At 43.0% G+C, this 13852-nt stretch overlaps 1 long non-coding RNA gene across 3 annotated transcripts in view; it reads right to left on the bottom strand.

Moving 5' to 3' along the window:
• Nucleotides 1–13852, bottom strand: part of LOC141991115 (uncharacterized) — a 52580-nt gene that overhangs the window by 18958 nt on the left and 19770 nt on the right. For 2 of the 3 annotated variants that reach the window (XR_012640336.1, XR_012640335.1), the window contains exons 2-3: nucleotides 2045–2181; nucleotides 650–877 (exon numbers count right to left, since the gene is read on the bottom strand). This is a non-coding gene — a long non-coding RNA (uncharacterized LOC141991115). The remainder of the gene's footprint in view (nucleotides 1–649; nucleotides 878–2044; nucleotides 2182–13852) is intronic. The other variant, XR_012640338.1, reaches the window with a different exon arrangement.

Genomic DNA, 13852 nt, shown 5'->3' on the forward strand with positions numbered 1-13852 from the left:
TCAGCTTTGGAGCACCTCCACACATCACCACTCTCCAGCCCATCAGGGTGAGTATGGCCTGCTGGAAGGCAGGGAATTTAAGTTGTATGAAACAACAACATACTGGTCCCTATTCCATGGGTACACATACAGGGCACTGGCACTGAATATTGGCACTATTTTCCACAGGCAGTGGTGATTTTAGCTGCTCTCTTACTCCCGAGGGTAACAAAAGGCACAGAGATGACAGCTGCTACTGGTGTCCTGAAGCCGCATGGGCCCGTATGTTGCTAGCTTGTTTACTGCAACAAAGACAGCACAACTCATCACAGGATGGCATGGGAGAGAGTCTAACTGCAGGGGAAGAAATAAGGCACCCAATTCCTAGAAACCCTCAGGAGAGGACTGCAGAGTATTTCCATGAAAGTTGCATTGAGATCTCTCAGGAGGATGCAAGGGGCATCAATCGCCATGTACATAAACTGCTCTGCCCCCTCCAGCCTAGGCTAATAGGGGAATGAAAAGCAGATACCAACCCTACCTCTGTTTGTTATACTGCTACCTCTTCTAGTACAACAATGAAAAGTCGATACCTGTGTCTTGTTAACTTGGGGATGGGCCATTTTTACATTTAAAACACTGTAAGGGAAAAATACAGGCATATACTTACCTGAGGTCCCTTCCCCTTCAACAGGCTAGTCCATGCTCAGCTGGCAGGACTGGCTAGACAGTGCAGGTGTCTCAGGCAGGTCCTGGCTCCTTGTGTCATCTCTCTCCCGCTCCTCCTCCTTCCAGTTCATGGCAGGGGCCTGTGGCTTGGGCTCCTCGGAGACATCCACAGTAGTGTGCAGGGTAGCGGTGGGGTCTCCGCCAAGTAAAGCCTGCAGCTTGTCATGACCTATGAGAAAAGATTGAAAAAATTGGGTTTGTTTAGTCTGGAGAAGAGAAGACAGAGGGAACATGATAACAGTTTTCAAGTACGTAAAAGGTTGTCACAAGGACGAGGGAGAAAAGTTGTTTTTCTTAACCTCTGAGGATAGGACAAGAAGCAATGGGCTTAAATTGCAGCAAGGGAAACTTAGGTTGGACATTAGGAAAAACTTCCTGTCAGTGTGGTTAGGCACCGGAATAAATTGCCTAGGGAGGTTGTGGAATCTCCATCATTGGAGATTTTTAAGAGCAAGTTAGACAAACACCTGTCAGGGATGGTTTAGATAACACTTCGTCCTTCCATGAGTGCAGGGGACTGGACTAGATGGCCTCTCGAGGTCCCTTCCAGTTCTATGATTCTATAAAAGCAGCAGGTCTGCGGCTCAGCACCAGTTTGATTGTTGGCCTCTGTGGCCTCGTGGTATGCCTGCCGCAGTTCATTTGCTTTCATGCAACACTGCTGCTGAGCCGTCATACTCCTTTGCTTGCATCCCCGGACAATCTTTTCATAGATGTTGACGCTTCTATGGCTTGCCCATAGCTGTGCCTGCACAGCCTCTTCTCCCCACAGGCCCAGGAGATCCAATATCTCCTGTCTACTCCAGGCAGGAGTGTGTCTAGTATGTAGAGCTGTTATGGTTGGTTGGGCAGTTGCACACAAGGGAGAGCTGCTAGGTATGCATGCCAAGATGGGCAATCAGGAAAGGTATTTCAGAAATATGCAGTGGGCTTTAAAAGGGGGGATTGCTGCCAGTCTCCATGACCCCTGGACAGTGGTGTTTACAATTGTGACAGAAAGGTCAGTGTCCAGGGAATGGGGCATTTTGGGACAGCCGCTAGAGGACTGTTAGAGTCGACACAGGTTGTACAGTGTCTTCACTCCCCCTGCATCAAGCTCAGTAAGTTACCACAGCTCCACACTTTGGGGAAGGTGATTTTACTGTGTCACCATTTCAGGGTGCTTATATCAGCCAGACACAAACTGGAATGTAGACACATATGCACAGATAGGTTGACACAAGGAGACTTATTTTGGCCTAACTTTGTAATGTAGACCAGGCCTCACAGCGTTAACAGTTTCACAACATATCACATAAATTCAGCAAATGCATTTGTCCAGTGTAGCTAGATGTACCTGGTATGCTGGCTGACGTTTCACACCTTTGAATGAATGTTCCTTAGAAAGTTACTGACGGATCACCTTCATTTTTTATTTTTAAGCAGTGGAAGTACTTAAACAACTAGATGGGATCCAGGCTGTCTTGTTCTCCTCTGTAGGAAAAGGGGCAGAATGAAACTAAGGGCTTGTTTGCATGGCGGGGTAATGCACTGTGTGAGGGTGTGATTTCTAAAGCAGGGGTTCTCAACCTTTTTCTTTCTGAGGCCCCCCTCAACGTGCTATAAAAACTCCAGGGCCCAGTGGGAAAGTGCAGGGGACTTGGGGCTCCAGGACGGGCCCTCAGGCATAGGTATAGTTTGACTTCTATTTTGGGGGGAGGAGGGGCAGGGACCAGCAGGAATTGAGCCAGCTCCACACAGCAGGGTCCAGGAAGGCAGTGCCACCTCCACCCCCTGACTCACCTCAGCAGGCCACCCAGCCTGTCTGGGTTGTGTGTGGTGGGAGCTCAGCTCAAACAATTTGAAAACTGCTCAGGGTGCAGGCACGGGGTAGCTAGGGGCTATGTGCAGGCACAGGGGTAGCTCAGGCAGGGGGTATCTAGGGGCTGTGTGCAGGCAGGGGGGTAGCTCAGGATGCAAGGAGGGGATAGTGAGGGGCTGTGTGCATCCAAGGGATAGCTCAGGATGTAGAAAAGGGGGTAGCTAGGGGCTGTGTGCAGGCAGGGGAGTAGCTCTGGGTGCAAGGTGGGGGTAGCTAGAGGCTAGAGGGGGATGCGCCAGGCGGCAGCGCTCCCAACCCGGGTGCTCCGGGCAGCGTGGCCAGCCCCAGTGCTCCCAGCCACCCTGCCTCCCTGAGGGAGGCGGGGCCGCCAGTCCTGGTGCTCCTGGCAGCGCGGCACCAGCACCCGTTGCCCTGCCTCCCGCAACCAGCTTGAGCCGGCAAAGCACTGGAATGCAGGGGGGTGCCTGGCCTGGGGGCAGAGCATGGGCAGGGCCATGCTAGGTTGGTTAGGAAGGCACAGACTATGCCTGTCTATGATATCCGCCACCCATGCCTGCTGTAGAAGAGGGCGAGACTCACTGCCAAAACAGAAACCTCAATATCTGCATTAAAAAAAAACCAACTGTATCCTGTCACAGCAGAGTCTTTGAGAAATAAATCTTTCTCTGAGGATACTGATTCCTTCAATAAAAAAACTTCCACATCATTCTGTGAACTGCAGCAAACCAGTCTTGTCTTTCTGAGACCTTCTTGATGCATTATACAGAAATAATAAGGGTCAAGTACATTTTCTTTGCTTTTCAGCTCACTGAAGTCACTTTGATCTTTTTCCTAAGACAATGTAATGGCAGAAACTCACCTTCTCATCCTTTCAGAGGTGCAGTTTTGTTAATGAGGGGCCCCAATTTTGCCCCACATACTTGAGACTGTGTTAGGAGCAATGATGGTTCAGCTGGAGAATTCTGAGCAAGGACAACTATCTCAAAATACCTGCTCCAAGCAGGCTTTGACCACAATTTCTGAAGCGGTATTGAATATATAGTTTGTCCTTTTCTACAGTTTGACATAAAATTGTGTTTAATGCCAGTTCAGCTACACCCATAACTGGCACCCATTTTCAGCAACAAGTAATTTTGCTAGGTTTAGGAGTATTCTACTGCAGGCCTTTAAAATAATCTAAAGTCGATTATGTTATATCTGGTTCTACTGCATTTACAAACAAGCATTTTATACTGATTTTGGTAGGAAGCTGTCATTAAAATCACCAGAAAATCTACGTGTAAAACTGAAGTATTTCATTCCCCCCCACCCCGGACTGGAGTTCTATTCTGTGACCATTTATTAAAAACTATTTTAAATCTGATAAACCAGACTGGGGAGAGAAACTCATTTTCAAAGCGACTTGGCTGTATTCATGGCAGTTTACTTGCAATCTGAAAGCCTCTCTCCTTTAGACTACCATCTTTAAATTATAAGCTTTTTACATGTAAGAAAGGGGGTATTTGTGAAACCAAGTTGACAATTTCCTCTTAAAATAAGAGTCTAAAGTTAAGGGTATTTTAACCAACAAGTGGAAGTGAGTACTAGTCTCTCTAAGGTTCTGATTGTGCAAACACTTGCACACCTGCTTAACAGTATTCACATGAGTAATATCATTGAAGTCAATGGGACTATAGACACAAGTAAAGCTAAGTATCTGCATAAATGTTTGATGAATTGGAGCCCACATTTACAAAGAGACTGCAAAGAAATGCAAAGGATGTTAATGTATTAAAATTACAAATACTTCTTATTCTTCAGTAGAATTCTCAGAGAAACTTCTACTACTTTCAAGATTTTTCATGTTTAAGATACAGAAACATGTGTGTGTCCACAAATATATTTTTATATACGTAACTGACCCAATGTTCTAGTGACAAAGCAGACTGCTATTACACAGGGTTCCAAATCTGGGCGCCCCATTGAACAGGTTAACAGGCAACAGTAGCAACACTACGTCAACCCTTCTGAAAGGAGTTCATTCTCTTTACTCTTAAGTAAGCCCCTATTTGACTGATGGTCAGAGCACTCAACCTGGGTTGGCAAGACAGAAAATTCCCACAATGCAGGGGGCTGGGAGGGGGAGTTAAAGTGTGAATGGAAGCAAAGGAAAGTAAAATAGTTAAAGTACCTGATTAAACATTGTGTTTTAAATAAGAAGACTTAGTAATAGAAGAGTAAAATAACATTTATTTGTACAGATTTAAACTAGGTACAGAACCCACATAGTTTAATGGCAATATTTGCAGTGTAAAAGCAAAAGCAACGAGGAGTCCTTGTGGCACCTTAGAGACTAACACATTTATTTGGGCATAAGCTTTGGTGGGCTAAAACCCACTTCATCAGATGCATTACCAAGTGGGGGGTCAGTGCTAATGAGCCAATTCAATTAAGATGGAAGTGGCCTATTCTCAACAGTTTACAAGAAGGAGTGAATACCAAGGGCGGAAAAATCACTTTTGTAGTGCTAATGAGGCCAATGTAATCAAGGTGGCCCATTTCAACCAGTTGACAAGAAGGTGTGAGTATCAGCAGGGGGAAAGTTTTTGTAGTGACCCATCCACTCCCGGTCTTTATTTAGGCCTAATTTGATGGTGTCCAGTTTGCAAATTAATTCCAGTTCTGCAGTTTCTCATTGGAGTCTGTTTTTGAAGTTTTTTCAAAGTTTTTTTGTTGAAGAATTGAATTGGAACCTTAATTGAATTAGCTCGTTAGCACTGATCCCCTCTTCCCCATTCTGTTGCATATGATGTCTTGTTCTATGACTCATGATACTTTGACTGAAGTATTTCACAGGGTGCACTACTCTTTTCACCCAAATGCAGAGAGTCCAAGACAGGCCCTGTACACACCTAAGCACTTGCACAGCGAAAATAGCTGTAAAAATGAAACCTTTTTGATGCTACAGATCTGCGTCAGGAGTATAATCAGAATATTTTAGTGCCAAAAGTAAGTTTGTAATTTTTTTCTCCTTGCTGTTAACCTGCAGGGCAAGCACAGCTAAGCACAGCAATGGTCACATAAACACCACCCTATACCGGAAACCTACTGACCAGTATACTTACCTACATGCCTCCAGCTTTCACCAGACCACATCATATGACCCATTGTCTACAGCCAAGCTATTAGATACAACCGTATTTGCTCCAATCCCTCAGACAGAGACAAATACCTACAGGATCTCTATCAAGCATTCTTAAAACTACAATATCCACCTGGTTAAGTGAAGAAACAGATTGACAGACCCAGAAGGGTACCCAGAAGTCACCTACTACTAGATAGGCCCAACAAGGAAAGTAACAGAACACCACTAGCCATCACCTACAGCCCCCAACTAAAACCTCTCCAGCGCATCATCAAGGATCTACAACCTATCCTGAAGGACGATCCCTCACTCTCACAGACCTTGGGAGACAGACCAGTCCTTACTTACAGACAGCCACCCAGCCCGAAGCAAATACTCACCAGCAACTACGCACCACACAACAAAAACACTAACCCAGGAACCAATCCCTGCAACAAACTCTATCCACATATTGCCAACTCTATCCACATATCTATTCAAGGGACATCATCATAGGACCTAACCACATCAGCCACACCATCAGGGGCTCATTCACCTGCACATCTACCAATGTGATATATGCCATCATGTGCCATGTACATTGGCCAAACCGGACAGTCTCTACGCAAAAGAATAAATGGACACAAATCAGATGTCAAGAATTATAATTTTTTTCGCAGGAGTGGGTGGGTGAAATTCTGTGGCCTGCGCTGTGCAGGAGGTCAGACTAGATGATCATAATGGTCCCTTCTGACCTTAGTATCTATGAACATTCAAAAACCAGTAGGAGAACACTTCAAACTCCCTGGTCATTCAATAACAGACCTAAAAGTGGCAATTCTTCAACAAAAAAAACTGCAAAAACAGGCTCCAATGTGAAACTGCAGAACTATAATTAATTTGCAAACTGTACACCAGCAAATTAGGCCTAATAAAGACTGGGTCATTGCAAAACCTAAAACTAATTTCCCCCATACTAATTTTCCCCTGCTGTTACTCACACCTTCTTGTCAACTGTTTGAAATCAGCCACTCTCATTACCATTACAAAAGTGATTTTTCCTCCCTAGGTATCCTACCGCTAATTGAATTGTCTCGTTAGACTGACCTCCCACTTGGTAAGGCAACTCCCATCCTTTCATGTGCTGTGTATTTATACCTGTTCCTGTATTTTCACCTCCATGCATCTGATGAAGTAGGTTCTAGCCCATGAAAGCTTATGCCCAAATAAATGTGTTAGTCTCTAAGGTGCCAAAAGGACTCCTCGTTGTTTTCATCAAATCAAGATTACTATTATGGAAATATAGTTTCACTGGATGTACCGAAAATTCCACACATAACGCATAACCCTCGTTCAACTTTAAAAGAATAGACCCAATAGTATTATCTAAAAATTTAAGGATCCTGTTAAGCACAAACCCTGTCTGGCTTCCATGTCACAGAAAGATGCAGAAGCAGATTTTTTCTCAGGGCTTCTGCAGCTTTCCAAGTTATGGAAACTTTATGTTCATTTTTTAAAAAACAGAATTGAGTCCTAATGACTCAGAAAGACAGATGCATAAGAGCTGCTGCAGTAAAGCAAAAATATTAGCACCGAACAGAGAAATGAAATAAGCTGATAGGAAAACACTGAATAGACTTACCAAAAAGCAGAACTGTCTCCTTACAAAAAAATAATAAACTCCATCTCTTTCAAAAAGTGTGACGGCTTGAAGTGTCGCAGAACTAATTTTCTAATGCTACAGTTTCCTCCCCAAATGTTCAGCAACTATGCATTCTACTGACAAAATGTGAGTGGCACTTCATTTGAAGAATAGTTGGTGTTCGACTAACCAGCACAAAGCCCAAAAAGTCACACTAACTTATGTTAAACTTTAATATGCTAAAAAACATAATAAATCTAATCAGGATCTAGTATTTATCTGAACTGACCAAGGACCTCTGGGTTGTGTTCTGACTGTTTCACAAGTGAAGACTCTTCTTTGCCTGATAACTTCAGCTCATCATTCTGTGGCACAGGCTCCTCCGAATGGTAGAGTCAATGAATTGCAATTAGGGAAACAGGTTTCAGAGTAGCAGCCGTGTTAGTCTGTATCCGCAAAAAGAAAAGGAGTACTTGTGGCACCTTAGAGACTAACCAATTTATTAAACAGCTCATCATACAGCTCATCTAAAGAAAACAGAACCAAAAGTAAAAACGGCTGATCTGTTTTTAGCTATGTTTGTACTTTAAAAACCGCTAAGTATTTCAAAAAAAGAAAAGGAGTACTTGTGGCACCTTAGAGACTAACCAATTTATTTGAGCATAAGCGAAGTGAGCTGTAGCTCACGAAAGCTTGTGCTCAAATAAATTGGTTAGTCTCTAAGGTGCCACAAGTACTCCTTTTCTTTTTGCGAATACAGACTAACACGGCTGTTACTCTGAAACCTAAGTATTTCAAATAGGTCTTTATTACTTTATAAGAACATTTTAAATCTTATAAAAGGAAACTTTTTAATCTTGCTTGGTTCCAAATTATTTTGTCAGTTAAAACTGGTGGTTGCTTAATGCGATTTTGGCCAGAAAATAAAATTTAGCACACTTTCCCTTTTGCTGCCTTTCAGTACTACTAAGAAAAAACTTAGCATTGGAGAGAGAGAGGGGTTTAATCACTGCACATTGAGAGGAGGTTTTCAATGAGCTATCCACAATGACACTAGTATCTTTTTCCTGAGTGATTACAGTTAATTTAAAACTCAGAAATATATCTAAGTAGTTCAAAGTCATTTCTTGCAACTAACTTTACCTTCCATTTGTCAATACTGAATTACATCTGCCATCATGTTGCCCATTCACCTGATTTATTAGGTCCCTTTGGAGTTCCTCACAATCTTCACTAATCTTGAAAAACATAAATAATCTTTCTCACCTATAAATTTAGACTCCTTACTTTCATTTACAGATCATTTATTAATGCATTAAAACCAGCCCCAGAGCAGATTTTTAGGAACCCTAATATTAGCCGCTCACAATACTGAAAATTGACCATTTATTGATACTCTGTTTTCTTTCTCTTACCAGTTACTAATCTATGGCAAAACTTTACCTCCAAACCCATGACTTCTTAGTTTTCCTAATAGCATCTTGTTAGGAACTTTTTCAAAAGCTCATGGAAAGTCCAAATAAATTATGTCTTCTCCTTCTTCCACTACTTTGTTGACATTGTCAAAAAAAATCTAGTAGACTAGAGAGATTTTCTTTTACAGAGCCATGCTGGTATGTCCTTTTTGAAAATCTAATTATTTCTTCAACCAATTTCTCTGTAAGTGCCAGGATCACTCCTAGTGACTTTTGGAAATCGTATGGCATATAGAAGGGTGCAGGTAAGCTGGTATGGGCCAGTACGGTGTACCGGTAAAAAGTGGCCACCGGTATCAGCCCGTAGTCAGCGGTACTGTGGCCGCACTTTAAGGACCCTATTTAATGCGCTGCCATGGCAGCGCTTTAACATCGTTGCCCCTTTTGCCCCCCTACCTGGGCGGCCGACGGGGTGGGGGCAAAAGGAGCAGCTGCCCTGCGGCCGGCGATTTAAAAGGGCCCCAGAGCCCCAGGCCCTTTAAATTCCTGCTGGAGCCCTGGACGGCGCGGGCCAGGCAGCGCAGATGGGCTAGCTGGGGGATGCTGACCGGAGCCGGCCCCCGTATCGGTAAGTGTTGAATGTTACTTTCACCCCTGGGCATATACAATATTTACTAGCTTCCAATCTTTTGGTATAGTAGCTGATTTTAATGAGATTTCATATTTTTGTTAGCTGCTCAGCCAATTAATTCCTCAGAATTCTCAAATTAATACCATCAGGTCCTAGTGACTTGTTGATCTTTATTACTTTATTCTTGCACCTAATTTTTGACACCTCAGTCTGACAGTGCCTAATCTGCATTTCTTAAAAAGATTATTAATCTCCCCAACATCCTTTGCAGTGAAAACCCAATACAAAGAAATCATTTAGTTTCTTTTCAATATCCTTATTCTCACTGTGAAGGAGTGGACTCACTGCTGCAGTGCCTCCTGATGGCCAGAGGTGGTGTAGCAACTCTGTCCCCTTCCAACAGCACCCCATTCTGATGGCTGCTCTGGTCTTCCAGTGGTCTACCTTCCTATGAGTTGGCCCTCTGGCCAGGTCACAATTTAATCCGCTCTTCTCAGGGTAACAAGAATTCCAATGAAACAATGTCTAATACCTTCTATCAGATCTTTGGCCATGACTCTGGGCCTCATAGTCCTGACTCCCTTTTCTGAGGGCTGCCATCCTTGTGCCCTTCTCCAGCCTCACACCACCATACCACTGCTGGTAGGGAAACCCGGGCCCTCTCACTACAACCAGGTTTCAGTCCAGTGACCCTGTAACCAGCAGCAAAGGTATGCTCAGTCCAACTCGTTGCTGCTGCTTCCCTGGGTTTCTTCCTACTCAGCCTCTCAGTCCTTCCCCTCACAGCCTCTCTAAGCTCTCTCTTCTCTCAGGGTTGGGACTCTCAAGACCCTCCCCTGGAATCGGCTAACAAAATCCCAGCATAAAAGTATAAACAAAAGCCCACTTCTGACTTCCTTGGGCCTGCCTTTACATCCCTCTCACTTAAATGCCTCTCAGGCTCCCTCCCTGGGAATCCAGCTCCTGCCCTTTTGCCATGTGTTGGAATTATTAATAATATTTGAACTTACTAACACTAATTTAACCATAAATTCCTTTATTAAATCCCAGTGTACTTATATAGTTGCTCCTAACATGCCTAAGAAGCCTCAGTAATAAGCAATTTACTACATCCGAACAATAACAAAACATTTCTAAGCATTTGATCAAGATACTTACAAACAGGCTAATCCCAGGGATGCTTAGACCCATGTTGATTGACTCCAACGTGGTCAGGCAGGTATTAGCAATGAACTCTAACAGAGTTTACTTTTTATAACCATCAAGAAGCAAGTGATGTCATTGCCAAGTACTGATGTCAGCTACAAACCAATTTGAGACAGTTCACCCTTATTTCCAGTCTTCATCCAGATAAGATTTACAACCTCCTTTCTTCCCAAGGCCTTTCCTTCCCTCCTTCTCACTAGCCAAGTTTTTCCATTGCACCTGAATTCACACAGGAGATAACAGTGGTATGTGGGGTGGGAAGGTCCATGGCTCATTTTAAGACACATTCTCTTTGTCTTATTTAAAACCATCTTCAGACACCCCTATTGGCCAGAGGCCTTCTTTTTAGAAACTTTCCCTTATCTCATTAGTTATTCTTTGAGCCAGACAACCTCCCTACTTCATTCCTTCTGGCTTTAGAGCTTCTTATTTTCAAGGCCTTCCTTCTACCTGCTAGTCAAGGCCTTTCTTTATAACACATATTTCCTTAAGATAAATATGAAATTAAAGAATTAGAGTTATCCTACTTTCCCCACCTTAAAACCCTACATACTACATCAGGTTTACTACATTAAGCATTTTAACATTTTTTTTTTTGATTTTGCAACATTTTGTACAACTACTAAACTTGACAATACAAAATCAAAATTACAATGATCACAATTGTATTGACAACCACCAAAGCTTTGAATGACCATTTTAACCGCAGATATAATCCCATGCATATTCCCATCAGGAGGGCTAGTTAACTCCTGAATTCCCTCTTCCTGCCTCTTCAGCTTTTAAGATCCAGGGTCAAGGGGAAAATACTAGGCTCCAACTTCAGTACTGCTTTTGCAGCCTCCTCCTGTAATCTGAATTCAGCCTGTAATTCAGTTACATTACAGAAAAATGGGCATGGGATATAAAGTCTTTCCATTTATCACTACAGCGAATTTTAGTGTGAAATACAATCAGAATAAGAGTCTTTGGATCCATACCAAAAATGGTTACTTCTAGCCACCACACAATATTTACCATTCCCAGCATAAGCAGTTTTTACTTCACCAGTTCCCTAGCATCTCAACCAGACTGTGCAGTTTGGAGACTGCTCCCCCAAAGTGAACCTGCAGCCAGCAACTCGGTCTGTAAAACATTACACCTGCACATGTAGGTGTCCCTCAGGTGCGAGCAACAGGACAAATCCGGGGTTTTCCAGACCTTGTAATTATCTTGCCTCTGTATTTGAAGAGGAAAAACAAACTGTTTTCAAACCTTATGAGTTGCAGTGTCTTCCAGTACTCCTACTCGTAGTGCTTTAACAATGGTTTGAATGACCTGGTGTTCTGTAATTACTGGGATTGACAGCATGAGTGGGATAAGGAGTTCCATATCCTTTTCACAGTTTACCCCACGGTATTGGACCCTTGTGAGGTTTTTTTTTTTGTTTTACACCAATCAATATTCTCTTTGCCATACCAAGTTTTCAGTTTCTCTGTAGTGATAAAAGACGGCAATTTACCTTGCTCTGAATCAGAGAGAGTGGCTTTGATTTTTTCTGCTGCATACCTTCCATACACAGCACATCATGGCCCTGGCTATTGTCCCTCTTTGATGAGCCTCATTGGTCTGGTTGATTATTTCATTCACTTTAGGCTGTACTTTCTTAAACAAATTAACTATTTCATGAGTATTAGATACATTCAGAAGTTCTTGATTAATGGAGTTCATTGCTTTGCTCGTATATTGGGCTTAGTATGTCCATAGCCAGCTTGTGCTGAAAGACTCATTCATGTCCCACATGGTCTTAATCACTACCTGGTTTCAGAGTGATGCTCCGTCTCCAAACCACATTGCCACATCACTGGAGAACAGGCTCCGTTGGCTTCACCTTTGAATTGATCCGGATGCCTTTACTTTTGCATTTCTAACCAAGTCTTTCCGTAGTCCTTTATCATTTTGCCATACAATTGGCCAAGCTCTGGTAGACATAAAATCCATTTGGTAAATGCAATGAAATCAAATTAAGCAACAGATACATGTTTAAATCGATCATTGTACAGCACTTCTTTAAGGGGCCTTAATACCAGTCCATTACTGGGTCCTGCCTCCAGCTTGGGGCATTCTGTGTTTTTCTTTTCACTGTCTGGTATTTGTGCCATGCTCATTTCTACTTTTCCTGATTCCCAAAACGTTCATACTGCTAAGCCCTGTTTGATTAAATTTTACAGGGAATACAAAACCTGTGTACTGTCCCTCATGGCTAGCATACACATATGGAAAAGGTACCATTCCCCTAAACAGGGATTGATGCTATGATTATCAATCATTATACAATCACCATGCTTTTTGCCTGTCCTCCGGCCATTTGCAGAATTGTATGAGATATCCAATGGCATTATCTATTTTGCCCCATAACTGAATTGGGCTTCCAGCTATCACTTCAATAACGGAGGCTTCCTCTTATCCCCAAACTCAAATTATTTCTGCATTTATTGAGTCACATCCTCCATGCACAATCAGACCCGCCTTTCTGTACACTACCAACAGTCTGAAAAATAAAACAGTTTCTGGTGCTCCCTCAGTGGGAGCATCTGAACAGTTTTAACAGAATAGCAGGTAGCCATCAATCCTTGCTTTAAGATCCTGCTTCAGACCAAATAAACTGCACGGCTGGCCTTTTTGTAGTATATAATAGGGGCCTCCCCACCCTAGTGCTAGAAATGGGTTTTTTCCCCAGGGTTAACTGCACCATCACTCTACCCCACACTTGCCAATTTAAAGTATGTCCTCATTTTGGCATGATCATCATGCCCCTGCTGCTGTGCACTAGACACATACACATCTTGTAACTTTTCCCCCAACTATCTTACCCATTGTTCTGTGACCAACTTTCCTTCATTAGGTTTGGCGTGGGAACAGCAAACCAATGTTCTGGGAGTCATTTCCCTGCCTGTCATGGCAGTAAAGGAAGAGATCCCCTTTATTTTGGATTCCCCCCCCTTAAAGCCATAAGAATAAGCAATTTTTCATCCCAGTCTTTGCCTGAATCACACACACCACTTTTTTCACCATTGTTTTGATTTTTCTGTTTGTCTTTAATTCCCCCAAGACAGAAACCTGAGGGTAATATGCTTTGTAGTCAATCTGCAATCTCCCTCTCAAGGATCCCTGAAGTGTTGGGCCTGGATAAATCCATGTTTTGTTCTTCCTGGTGGATTGTTTTTAGCACAAACCAGGCAATTGTTAAGAATTTTTACTTAAACCACACACACACACACACACTTGGGCCACCAGGCTATCAATAATTGATAAACGGCATCAGCATTTTGGTGGGCCCCTGTGG

This window comes from Natator depressus, chromosome 1, assembly GCF_965152275.1.
Source record: "Natator depressus isolate rNatDep1 chromosome 1, rNatDep2.hap1, whole genome shotgun sequence".
Lineage (NCBI taxonomy): Eukaryota > Metazoa > Chordata > Testudines > Cheloniidae > Natator > Natator depressus.